This window comes from Halyomorpha halys, unplaced genomic scaffold, assembly GCF_000696795.3.
Source record: "Halyomorpha halys isolate HHAL.00 unplaced genomic scaffold, Hhal_1.1 Scaffold715.1, whole genome shotgun sequence".
Lineage (NCBI taxonomy): Eukaryota > Metazoa > Arthropoda > Insecta > Hemiptera > Pentatomidae > Halyomorpha > Halyomorpha halys.
Window position 1 is genome coordinate 475,439 of NW_027107843.1, and position 13,452 is coordinate 488,890.

General features: G+C 29.0%; 1 protein-coding gene across 1 annotated transcript in view; it reads right to left on the reverse strand.

Moving 5' to 3' along the window:
- The window catches only part of LOC106685607 (uncharacterized), a 214,443-nt gene that overhangs the window by 110,842 nt on the left and 90,149 nt on the right, over nt 1-13,452 (reverse strand). The window lies entirely within an intron of this gene.

Here is a 13,452-nt window from a genome sequence, read left to right on the forward strand (position 1 = left end):
GCGGCAAACCAGGGGTTGGCAAAAAGGATCACTAGCCCCACTTGCCGGACTTGTTCCCCCTACCAAATACCAGTACCAGTACCACTATAGCCCATGAATGGTCAGGGGTTCAGTACTTTGTAAGGAAGTTCTTTTACTAAACAAACGGTTGTTCAAGGAGGTGATTTGGTGAGAATCACGCTTGATCGCCAGATTTTTACCCAATTAAAGGTACCCAATTGAAGAGGCTGGCTGGACCCCAGGCCTCCAGAGAATCCATAGGAGTTGAATCACGCCTACAGTGTAATAGAAAACAATTTTCTGCCCAGCCGGATTCGAAGTCGCGTCCTTGGAGTTAGTAGCCACGGCCTTACCCCGCATCTACCCACGCTCTCAGTACGTCTATATTACTGTTATAATTTCCAGAATTGTGCTTTCAATCTGTAAAAAATATTTTTTCTTTGTTTTCTAATATTAATCAACAAATCTTTTCATTTATATTTATCTATTTTTCATTGATAATATAAATGTGAGATAGATAACAATTAAAAAAAAACAAGATTATGGGTACTTTAATTAAATCAATTATACTAACAAAAGCTAAGTTACACTATTCAGATAGTTGTTAATGAAGTTATGTAACTTTTCAGAATAATATTAAGTATACGTTTACTCCGAAAAAAATATTCAAATGAATCAGACGAATGTAAAGTTAGCGAAATAAAGTATGTCTCATATGATTTCATTCCTGAACTACAGATGTATAGAAGTTAGTAAAATATATATGTTAAGTTGAATTAATATTTTATTGTTTATAATATTTTAGTAAAGTATTATACATTAAACCATAAGTTACTCCTAAAGAAGGCATACAGTTTAGGCAGAAACATCAGAAAATTTGATTATTACATCTGACTGCAGTCTCCAATAATCATTCATTTTCTAAATATTTATTAATGTTTTCTATTGTACGAAATTACATAAATTAATTTATATTTATTTTCTTAACAAAGCAATATATTTTCAAAAACAATCCTAAAAATGATGAGTAAGAAAGATATAAAAGTATCATTCCAATACATTTTTATCTATAAAAATTACTTTTATTTTACTATTATAGTTGAAAATAGGTTTTAATTATCTTAGGCTAATTATATTGTTGCCTCAGATTAGTGGGGTGATAGATGGTAGGGGAAAATATGACAATTAATTTAAATATCTCGTTTTTGAACTTTTGTAGATTCTTGTATTAAATTAAAATTTAAAGAAACGACGATGTTTTGTATTTTATTTTTTATAACACAAAAATGAAGGTTACTTTATTTCAAATCATTTGAATTTTTCTCATTTTGAAGTCATTAAAATTCAAAAATCATAATTATAGATATAATATACTTAAAACTTTCGAAAATTGGAATGCGTATAGTTCAAGTGTATGGCGTTGAAAAAAAAAAATATGTTCCCTATGTTTTCTTACCTTTATATCATTGATTTAAATAGAAAACTTATTATTGAATTGATATGATTGCCATATCTATTTTAATATTTTTTATCAATATCATGATAAATATTTGAAATGATAAATATGTAATAATATTTGAAAAAAAACAATGTTTCTGGAAAATGCAACTGTAAAATAATAGTTTTAAGTACAAATTTATTAAATAAGTACGAACTAATTTCTTAAATTAATTTTTTTTAAAAATTACTTACGTTTTTTTACTATTTTATTATGGATTAAAATTACAATTTATGATTTAATTGATAAAATAACTATTATATATATGCTAAATTTTTGAAATTTATATTGCTATGATTTTCTTGATAATAATTGAAAAATATGACAAAAATAAGTTTATAAAAAATTCTAATATAATATAATTATTAATAATTAGATAGGAAGAAACAACTCTCATTAACAACATTTCAATTTAATTTTCCTATGTTTTATTGCCTTTTTATCTCGGATTTAAAATGAAATTTATTATTAGATTGATTGTATTAAGTATTTTTAATTCATATTATAATTTTTGTAATAATATTTTTTAAAAATGTTAAAATGCAACTGTAATATAATAATTTATGGTTCAGATTTATTTGGTAGGAGCTACTTTCATTAGCCAAATTTCACAAGTTTTAACTACACTTAGTAAACTTTGTAAACTACGTAAATTTTGTTAATGCCTTTAATTATTTAATTAAATTACAAAGTTTCCTCGTAGTGAGCTAAGATAGGCTTGGTTATTTACTTAGTTATGTAAGTATCTATAATTTACGTAATATTAAAGTAAAGGTGATGTATAATAATTCTCGAGAAAAAAAATTGTATAGCTGTATATTATTCAAGATATATGCTAATATATTTAGACCAGTCCTCATAATTATTGATATTATAATTTTTGGAGTTCTTTTTATAATTTGTTATGTTATGTATGAAATCCAAACCAGAATTAATATTTATGTATTACAAAAAAAAAAATCCATATTTACTTGTTTCCGAATTGAACAGCAGGAGCTGGTTGTGTCGACTGGTAAAGAAGCTGGAGGAAGACTGAACCGAAGGCGCCTGTACAAGCTTAAGTATCGACTTAGTACAAACTATCTTACCGGCAAGCTAAATAAATAAGGGAACACGTCTCTTAAAATAAATATAGTTTAAAAAAAGAGTTCTCTCTAAATAAATTAATTAAATTTCGACTGGAAATATACATGGAATGTTAGAATAATTCAACAAATCAACTCTCTCTGGGGCTGTTGAACTTGTAAACATTTACATATTAGTAACAGTTCCTTCTCTAATCATGATGGCACGGCTCGTCTTTAAACATTCCTGTAGGAGTTCTTGTATATATCATATTAAACGGAAGATTTTAGTTTACTTTTATTATGCGATTTTGTTAAGAATTATTGTCCAACTGTTATAGATTAAGACCTACAGAAAACATCACACAATAGAATATTCTTCCTTGTTACTTATTAGACAAAGAAATTTATACTTAACTTGTAACTATACCAAACACAACAAGGAACTTCAAGGAGGAACTCTGTGTTGATGTGAAGGACGTGGTGAAAATGGCATAAGGGATAATTCTGGACTCCTTGGGAATCATCCACCATCACATCTATGGTAACTAATAAGGATGGTTATGTCTCAGTGGAGAGTATGCATATATTACACATTTCATTTCTACATTATTTTATATATCTATACAATTTAATATTTATTAAGTTTTTAATCATCATTTTTAGTGATGATATGCCTAACCTGGTGTAAAAATGGTTAAAAGTATATTTGAAGAAAGATGGTCAGGGGCTACGGTCAAGAAGGAAGACAAATTTTAATAACTATTTTTTTTTCCGACGTTTCCACCTATTTTTTATTTATTTTATTTTATACCAGATCGGCCTTCATGGTTGATATAACCGTTATATTATATATATATTTTTTAACAGTTGATTATGGGGAGGGTATAGTCTCGTACAAAGACACCCCTAATTATATACAATGTTGTTATTAAAAAAAATAATAATAAAGTAAATAGATAAGAATAATGCTTCTTAATAAAAGAGGAAAGTTAAATTAATAACAAAAATAATGATATTGGTACACTTAAATAAAACAAACAATTGCCCTCTAAAAGGAAAAAGAAACATGTTAATTTAAAAAAGGGACGAGAAAAAAAATGAATAATAAAATGAGTAATAATAATAAGTAAAATAGAGGTAGTGTGACTATGAATTAATTTTATATGTATTAAAATTTATAACAGAATGTCCTACAACAGGGGCTTCAGTCTTCGGATTGAGGTTGGGTTTCCCAGGTTGTAGGTCACTGCTTTAACTGTGCCTTTGACTGTCGGCAACTGGGAGTGGAACTTCATGAACCGTTTTTTTAAGTAATCCTCTATTGACTTCATATGTAATTCCCGATGCAATTGGCTATTTCTTTTTGAACCAAGGAGTATTAACTGCGATTCTTAGGACTTTATTTTGAAAAGATTGTAGTTTTTTCCTTTTTTTAAAGGATCCTGCTCCCCAGACTTCACAGCCGTACATCAACAGTTGCCTGAGAATTGTTTTAAATATAAGAACAGTTGTTTCTGGATTTAGTTTGGAGTTTCTGTTTAGGCTAGGATATAGCATTGCTAACCTTGCATAGGTTTGAGTTAGTTTGATGTTGATATGGTAACGTTTCGACCTACGTTGTAGGTCTTCAGCAGAACTGCAATACATAGATACAAAAAAATGTTAATTTGGTGGTATATAAACAAAAAAATGTAATTTTTTTTTTTTATTGAGATGTGTTTTCTTTATGTACTAATAACCAGAAATTTCTTTTGTTATGGATTTTAATCTTGTTTACTTTTAGGATTAAAAGATTACTCAGCCTCTTAAATTGGGTAAAAATCTGGCGGTCGAGCGTGATTCAGACCAAATCACCTTCTTGTACAATCTTTGGTCTAGTGAAAGTACTTCCTTACAAAGTACTGCACCTCTAACCCTTCATGTGTTGTAGTGATAACGATTTTAATTTCTTTTTTTGTTATTTTTAGGACTGAATACTGATAGTGTAGGCCTGAAAAATCAAGACCTCTTCTGGGTGAGTAATTTGACTGATTTTCTTTTTTAATATTTTTAATGTTGTGAGTAACTTTTCTTCGTTAAAATTAATTTAATTTTGTTAATTAATGAATAATTTAGCAAGTCTATTCTTTACTGTTGAGTAAATACATTAAAGTGTAAGTGAATTTTGAGAATTATGAAATCAGTGCCTTGTGCAATTAATCGATGGTTTTGGTATTTCGATAACAGAATGATTATTACTGATAATTAAAAACGATAATTCATCATGTTTTTTTTGTTTGAGTTTCAATAACTGAATAAATGAGATAGGAATATTCTAATTAGTTTAAGTTATTGACCTCATATTATAACGATTAGCGTAATTAGCAGTTATCAGATTTATGTAATCCAAACTTCTTTTGCTTTCGTTAATTTGAAACGATTGAAATATTTTATTTCTTTTTGTAAATAAAACAAAATAAAAAGAAAAGCAATAATTTATGTCAGCAATAGTTTTTTTTAATCCATTATATCGCCTGACCTTTATAAATTGACCGCGATAACCTCTAAAATCAATCCTAACTAATCCCAATTCATATTATTTTGTTATATAATTTATTAATAGTCGTTAATAAATATAAATGATGAACGTATTCGCTATTACATTAACATAGAGTGATGGATGATACATATTGATGAGGTACTTAGCATCACAGTTAGGGAGGAATATATTCAGCACATCGATGGACAGCTTCATAGATGTTATAAACACCCATTTATAGTCTATAAAAATAACAAGAAAAATGTCTGATATAGGACAGCAGAAGTGTTAAGTAATGTAAAAGTTTTACAACAATATAAGTGATGAATTTAAAACAAGAGAGAATTGTGAATATTCCCAACTATAAATATTTTTATTTTGATATACCTATATCTGGAATATATAATAAGGGGAAATTTTCCAGTAGTGAAAATTTTGAATATGACTCGCAAAATTTTCTTTGCGAACAACCTAATCCAAGAACTAAATGTCGTACGAAAATAAAATTACGTGTCTAGGGTACATGTCCAGACATGCATATTACTATAATTTTTTTCGTTGAAATCGATCTACCAGATTTGTCACTTAATATAATATTGTCTCTCTAACGGTTCTAACCATTTTGATTAAGGCCGGTAAAATATGGTAAATGTACAATCAAGTGAATTTTAATATTATATTATGTTTATTGAAATAGTATGACTGAGCTTAACTTCCAATTTTTTTTAAAAATATCTTTATTGAAATTTACAACTGTATATTATATAATACATTCAGTAAATTTGATCTTAGTTAAAATGGAGTCTTACAGGCATATAGAGAAACTACCAATTCATAGTACTATAATGACATTTTACATTAGCAGGTCTCGTGGCCATCTTCTTTTCAGGCCCCTTGGAGGATTGTCAGGAATGGAAGAGGATGCATGGTTAGAAACTAGAGGGTTTGAGTGGTTAGGGAGTTTATAATGGAAGGAATGATATTTGATTCGGGCTAGATCGGTTACATAGGCAACATTAAGGTCTTTATGTATGATTTTATTTGAGACAAAGTAAGGAGCATTGAGGATTTTACGAAGGATTTTAGATTGTAAGGATTGGATACGAGAGGAATTCGAAGGTTTAGTGGAGCCGCAAAGCTCAACTCCATAAAATTCCAAATTAAAAAAAAAAAACTTCCTCCAAATTACCTTTACTTTCGTTTATTTCAACCACCTCGCTTTAGTATTGCTAGTAGTAGTGAATATATACCTTCACGAAACCGCCTAAAAGAGATTGAAACATCAGCAATAGTCGAAAGTGCCCAACCTTTTCCGATCTCATTCCCTAGTACACAGCTTTATTATATTTTGTTAAACTGTTGTATTATAGGAAAGAATGTAGTGATAATCGTGATAGACATGATAAAATTACATCTAGAGGATTACTAAAACTATAGTAAAAACCAATATTTAGCCTTAAGGTAAGGCTATCAATATTACTGATTGATATTAGATAAATATAAAAAAATATAAGTCATATTATATAAAATATTCGGAACAAAAAAGGATGAATTATCTGGAGAATTTTGAAGAATACACTGAATTTTGATGAATCAAAGGAACCACATCCGGTAAATATAATTCAAGTTATTGCATTGCAGCGATTAGATGCGCGTGTGAGGTTGTAGGGCTTAGTAACGAGCAAATGCATAAAATTTTAATAAACACTGAAACGTAGATGGGAAGATTACTAAGTATTTTAATTACTTAGTTTGATAAATTAACGAATTTGAAATTTTAGACCGTTCTTTCGGCTTTTGTGAAAGGTGGATTCTAATAAAAAAAATTTATAATAAAACAAATTAAAGAAGATTAAATTATGCGTCGAATGATTACTATAATATAAATATTTAGTCCAATTATATAGTTCTGGATGTGTATGGAAACGTAGATGGGAGGATTGCGTTAAAACTGATTTAGTAGAATTGGGTTTGGAGGGGCATCGCTGAAAGGATATACGTAGAGGGCTATTGGTGTTATCGACATTCATTATAATTATTAAAAGTCATACCATTTTAATAAAAATAGTGCAAACTGCGCTTTTTGTATCATAAAAAGCGCAGTTTGCACTATTTTTATTAAAATGCTCATACCATTTTAATAAAAAAAAAATAAATAAATGCTAAATTACCAGCAAAACAGACTTTAATAGGTATCTGAATAGAAAATTTAGTAATTTATAAATAATATTAGAATTTCCCATCTGCATAAGCAATCAGCTGTAAGAAAAGGAAAACAAAATTTTTTTTAACAATCCGTAGAAAAAAAAGAATATATAAAAAGAAAAAATATGACAAGAAATTGCTAATGTGCATGTATTTTTATATTAAAGAAATTACAAATACGCATTTATATAGAAATTGATATATTTCTCCTTCACTGTAAATGATATGTACTTTTGTGGATCTTGAGAATCAGTTAATAATACAACTATATTGAGCTGGCGTTTCAGAACTTAATGGTTTGCTTCGTCATGCCCTACAATGGAAAAAAAAACAGTTTTTTTAGAGCAAATAATTTCATCAAATGATTATTAAAAACTAATGAAAATGTTGAAATGGAGGAAAGTAAATTTGGGATCGTTTTGGTTTTTCCAAGTAGTTACCTTTCTTTCTCGCAAGTAGTCCGTCTGTTATTTCTGTTTTGGATTTTTTCTATGTATATTTAGTGTTGTTAATTATGTATTATGTGTTAATTAGGTTGGATTTACACGAATTTATGAATTTTTCACATCTAATTTTTTGTTAATAGTCCGATTCTTATCTCTGTCATAAGTAATCGTTTTTTTAAAATTTCACTTGAAGTTTTTTTCCCCCCAATATATGATTTTTTATGTATAAAATTAGAATTTATGTCCTGTTTGTCTTAAATGTGTAGTGAAAGCAGTTTTTCACGTAGATTGGGGTTTTTCGTTTTAGAGTAGCAAATATATTAGTGTTGATATACCATTCTTTTGAGATATTGTTCCGAAGTTTCAAAATAACATTTCCCGCAGTTCTCTGTAAAGATAATTTCATACACTATATTGGATTGTAGCTCTATTTTGACTTTGCCTTTCATATTCGTGTAAAGTTTCAAAATGTGCCCGTGTTCTTGTATGTAGTTGCTTTATTTGTTTTTGTTATTGTTTAGAGTTTTTGATATCTTCTCTAAGAGTGTTGTTATGTAAGGAGTTGGGTAGTATCTTTTGCTGTTGGTTTCCTGGGCTTAAGCTTACTAGCTACAAACTGAAAACTGGTTAGAAAACAAAAATAAAATTAGTCTTCCTTTTTCTATGCTAGAATATTTTCCCATTGCTTGAGCAGATATGAAATTCTAATACGAGCCGAAATTTATATAGAAATATAAAAATATTTTCTGACAATACACACAAAATAGATTTGAATTTTGCTGGTGATTTAGCATTTATTTAATTTTTTACTTAAATCGTATGACTTATTTTTTAAAATATATTTATCTAATATTAATTTGAAATATTATCCTAAGACTATATTATAATTTTCACTATAGCTTTGGTAATCCTCTTGATATAGTTTTGTCATATCTTTCACCGAAAAAAGTTTTATTTATTCCACTTGGCAGTTTTAAATTCAAATCGTTAATATCTTTGAATGGATGTTTCTGTTACAATTATTTTTATTTTTAAAAGATTATAGTTCCTTATATTTATATTTTAAATTTTTCAAAACTACAGTTTAACGGATTGAATTATGTTGTTACCCTCAATACAGCTTGTAATTGTTAAGAGACCAGGACCCTGTTTCATAATGAAAGCTAATAGTATTAGTTGATAGTACATGTGTAGAAACTAGTGTGGTAATAATACTAATACTTATTTTTTTCATGAGAGGGATGACTATTAGTGATATTACAAGAATTAAAAATACTAAAGTACAAGTTACAATTGTACAAGTCTGTGTAATTGAATTAAGATAAATCTAAAAGACTAATAGTATTAGTTTGTACTTTATTATGAAACAGGGCCCAGTTAGTCCCTAAAACGTAATAAAATGAACTAATTTTCATTAAAGAGATAAAATATTTTAGCAACGTATCCGAAGTGGTTTATTAGCAGAAAATAAAATCAATGAGCGACCAACAACACCATTAACCCGTGGAGTTTTGAAGCATTCCTTCGTGCCGTGCATACAAAACATCGGCCACCCCTGTTGGTTCTCATTAACCCTGCGAGCTTGTTCATCAGCAGGTGGATTTTGCGGCACTGTATCATTAACATCGTCCCCCTACACACATACACAGTCCGCTGCTGTTTAATGACTTTATCCAGTCACTGTTGTAATTTTATATTAGGATATGTTGATTGTGTAACAGAGTATAATTAAGATTTTATTATCAATATCCTTTGTTAAAATGTTCTCACTTCATAATTAAAGATGAAGTTGCAATATGGTTTCAAAACCTTCTGAGTTTATTTAATAATAGGTGGAATAACGTTGAATTTATTCAGGAAATAAAATACTATGCCCAGCTTGATAGCATCCTCTATAGGTCAGTGCTAAGAATCGATATACCAATTTCATGAAGTTTATGAAAATAACGAATAATAATAATTATGTACAGGCTAGGACCCAACAAAGAAATCTAGAAAGACACAACTGACCTAGAAACAGAAATAAGAATCAGGAGACGGAAATTCCACGGAAATATGGTAAGAATGGCTCCGGAAAGACTAAACAATATATATTCCTAAAAATCCAAGAAAACAAAAGCCGAGGAGGTTACAATAGGCAGATGATGGAAGAAACGGAAAGACTAGAAATATCAGACCAGGACTGTCTGGACCAAGAAAGCTATAGGAAAACACTGAAGTAAACCAAGGTTCTTGTGGGAAAGAAAAATTCGAAAAAGGGGATCGCGTGGACAGAAGAAAGTATACAAAGGCACGCAGAGATAATGAGGGAAAATGGAAGGAAAGCAAAAACTAAAACAATAGAGAAGTCAAAAGTAATGGTATTCGCGTGGTCTCGAAGGCCGTTCTGATAGAAAAAAAATGTCTATTTATAGTCATATATAAATATATAAATTGTAACAGGATAATGTATACAAACTCAGAGCGGTGATTCTACAACTCGAGTACAAAAAAGCCTACATGACCCATGTCCGTCTCAATTATAAGGTCAGAATCTCAGTTTTTGTGTTGTTTTTTTTTTCTGATTTACATGACGTTTTTGATAATAATAGTCTTATCTCCTAAACTATTGTTCCTACAGCAAAATTAAAACAGCCGTTGCAAAGATCATTACTTTTCTTATAGACTGTCTCCTACGCAATACTCATAACTAATTTTTAATGTAGTTACAATGATGGAGATAAAAAAAAACCCGTAGAAATGTTAAATTTTGAAAATTTTATTTTTCGTAAATAAATTTCTCTGAGCTCTGCACATTTCACTAAATCTTATCCTTTGATTGTTCACACTATTGTGGCCACCTTTCAGTTAATGTAATATAAAATAGATTTAAAAAAAAATTATAAAGAAGGGAAGGGGAGCCTGTGCTGTGATGAAAAACAGATGCCAATCACAATTAAGGCAAAGTTCGGTGAATTTAATTGTGATATTGAAATATTTTTATAGTAGACAGAAAATTCAAATGTGGTTATAATAGTTATTACACGCTCCTGTTCCTTTCTTTATCTAGTTTTTTTTTTTTTTATAATTCCAAATTATTTTACATTTCAATCCTTGGTGCTCCTTATTACGTCACAAATAAACTCATTCACAAAGACCTTAACATCCCATTCGTTGCAGATTTGACCCAAAACAGATATGCGTCTTTTCATTCCAAACTCCTAAACCTTCCTAACCCATTAATTCTTAATCTTTCATCCTTGACAATCCCTGATAATCCTCCGAGGCGTCTGAAAAGAAGATGGCCACGGGACCTTCTAATTTAAATTAATGTTTGAAGTACCACCAATGGGTGGTTCCTTCCCATGATTTTCAAGTGTATATGAAACATACTACATATTTACCTATTGTATTATTTTCTACAGTTATAAATTACATTAAATAAATAATTTAAAAAAAAATTTACATTTCAAATTGAAAAGTAATCGCAAAAGTGAGTATAATGTTGGAAATCTTACTAAAAGGAAAAGTTTTAGTGCAATTTGCAATGCTCTGGCTAGAAAATTTATTTCCGTAAAATAGAAATTTTCAAATTGAGCATTCATAATTTTTTTTTTAAATGTACATCATTGTTACCATATTAAAAATTCTAAGAGCAAATTTAATGAGCTTGCCAATGGTTGTTTTAATTTTTCTAATTGAGGAACAAAACATAAAAACTGAGAATCGAACATGGGTCAAGTGGACTTTTTTTTGTAATAGAGGTATAGAATCACGACCAAGAATTCGACGACTTTATCCTGTTACACTCTGTTTGTTAAAAAAAATTAATATATGTTTTGCTACGACCCATGAAGGTTGAGTGGTTAAGTGTTGTAAGGAAACATTGTTTTTTGAACAACTGGAGATAAATTATTAAATATCATGCTGAACCACCAGATTTCTCCAAAATTAATGGGACACACTTTATAGAGCTTAGGTGGGCCACTAAAGGGCTCTGGAACCCCTTAAAAATAAACAGTGGAAATAAAGCGAGTGAAAGATAAGAATGAAAAGTTTTGTATAGTATTCGCTTTTGACTGCAGCTTTCAAATTTCACTTGTGTATTTGCTTCTGTATTCAATAAACAATGTTGCCAAATCTGTAAAGAAAAACATTTTATCTGTGGAATGTAATAATTTGATGTTGTTTTCAATTCTAACACAGGAAATGTTGACTTCTTAGTTACGTAATGATTTTCTAAAGAGACTAAAGGTTTCTATAATCGTTGTTTTTATTTCTTATTATTTAAATAAAGGATTTTGTATTTCGAAAATTTAATTTGTGCCCTACCCTGATTTAATCTGTCCATGCGGTGCAATGTCTTGTCCTGGGATATAATATCTGTTGTTATCCTCTGCTGTAACATGTATACTACTACGCAATATAATAGTAAATATATTACTTTTGGTATATAGGAGGCAGGTGATGGAGTGACGTTAGGAATTTCCGAGAGAGGAAGTAGCTCTATAAATAGGATGGATCATCTTTCCCCAGTGAGCCATGTCAGCCTAAATCATCTCGCCCTTTGACCGCCATATTCTACTCCCAGATAGCGCTAATAGCATCAAGTAGCCATTGAAAACTTCTACCATCCACTGCTGATTAGATTATTGCCTATTTTAGTTCCTTTAGTCATTGCATAATTTCACAATTGTATGTTTGGCCTTTTTTTACTTTTCTTTAACGTTTTATCAGACTTCTTCAGACATTGTATCTTTTCTACGTGCTATCCCGTTTAAACCTGTTATGAGTTATTACATGGAACTATAATCTGATATAAAATTTTGGGATATTAGGCTCAGGACTTAACTGAAAAGGAACAGTTGGGATTTGTTTATCTCTTGAGCTAATATAACTTGTCATTGGTGATTCAATTAAATTAATGTATAATAATAATTGTGGGTAGGTTATAACTAAGGTTTGGATTTTTATGGAATTGAATATATTGTTTGGGTGCATTTTTGAAACAGTTTTAACCAATTTCATCATGCATATTTTTGAATATTGGAGGATAAATGTATATAACTGACTGTTTTTCTTGATTTTCTTGAATTAAAAAAAAAATAAAAACTATAGATTCCAGATTACAGTTGTAAGCCCATTTCTAATGAGCATAACAATAAAAAATCAACTGAATATTACTTTTTCAATAATACGCTCAGAGTTGGACAACTATGAAAATAATATCTAAAATTGCCATGGATACGATATTTATTTATACGACATTGCTATTTATTATTCGTAATGATTTGTTTTGACTGTGTTCATATTCATTTATATATATTTTAATATTATCAATTGTTTATCATTTTTCAATCTAATTATTGCTCTTTTTCTTTTGTTACTAATTCCCAATTTTTGTTATTTTTGTGTTTAAAAATTGTGCATATTATACACACATAACCTTTAAATTCATTTTCTTTTAATTTTTAGTTCCTCTTGCAATATCTTTCTTAGTTCAGAATATCGTTAATTTTATATTTGAATATGCTTTGTTGGTTTTTTTTGCATATTTTACAGTTTTTTTTTACTTCACACATTTTATTGAGATAACAGTCGGCTCATTCTTTGCATATTAAATTCAGATTTTTTTAACTTATTATTTTGAGAATATATAGTTCTTATTCCGTTAGATTATTGCAATGAGAACCAATGTTTTAATGAAAACAATTTATTAATTATTATTATTAACTTATT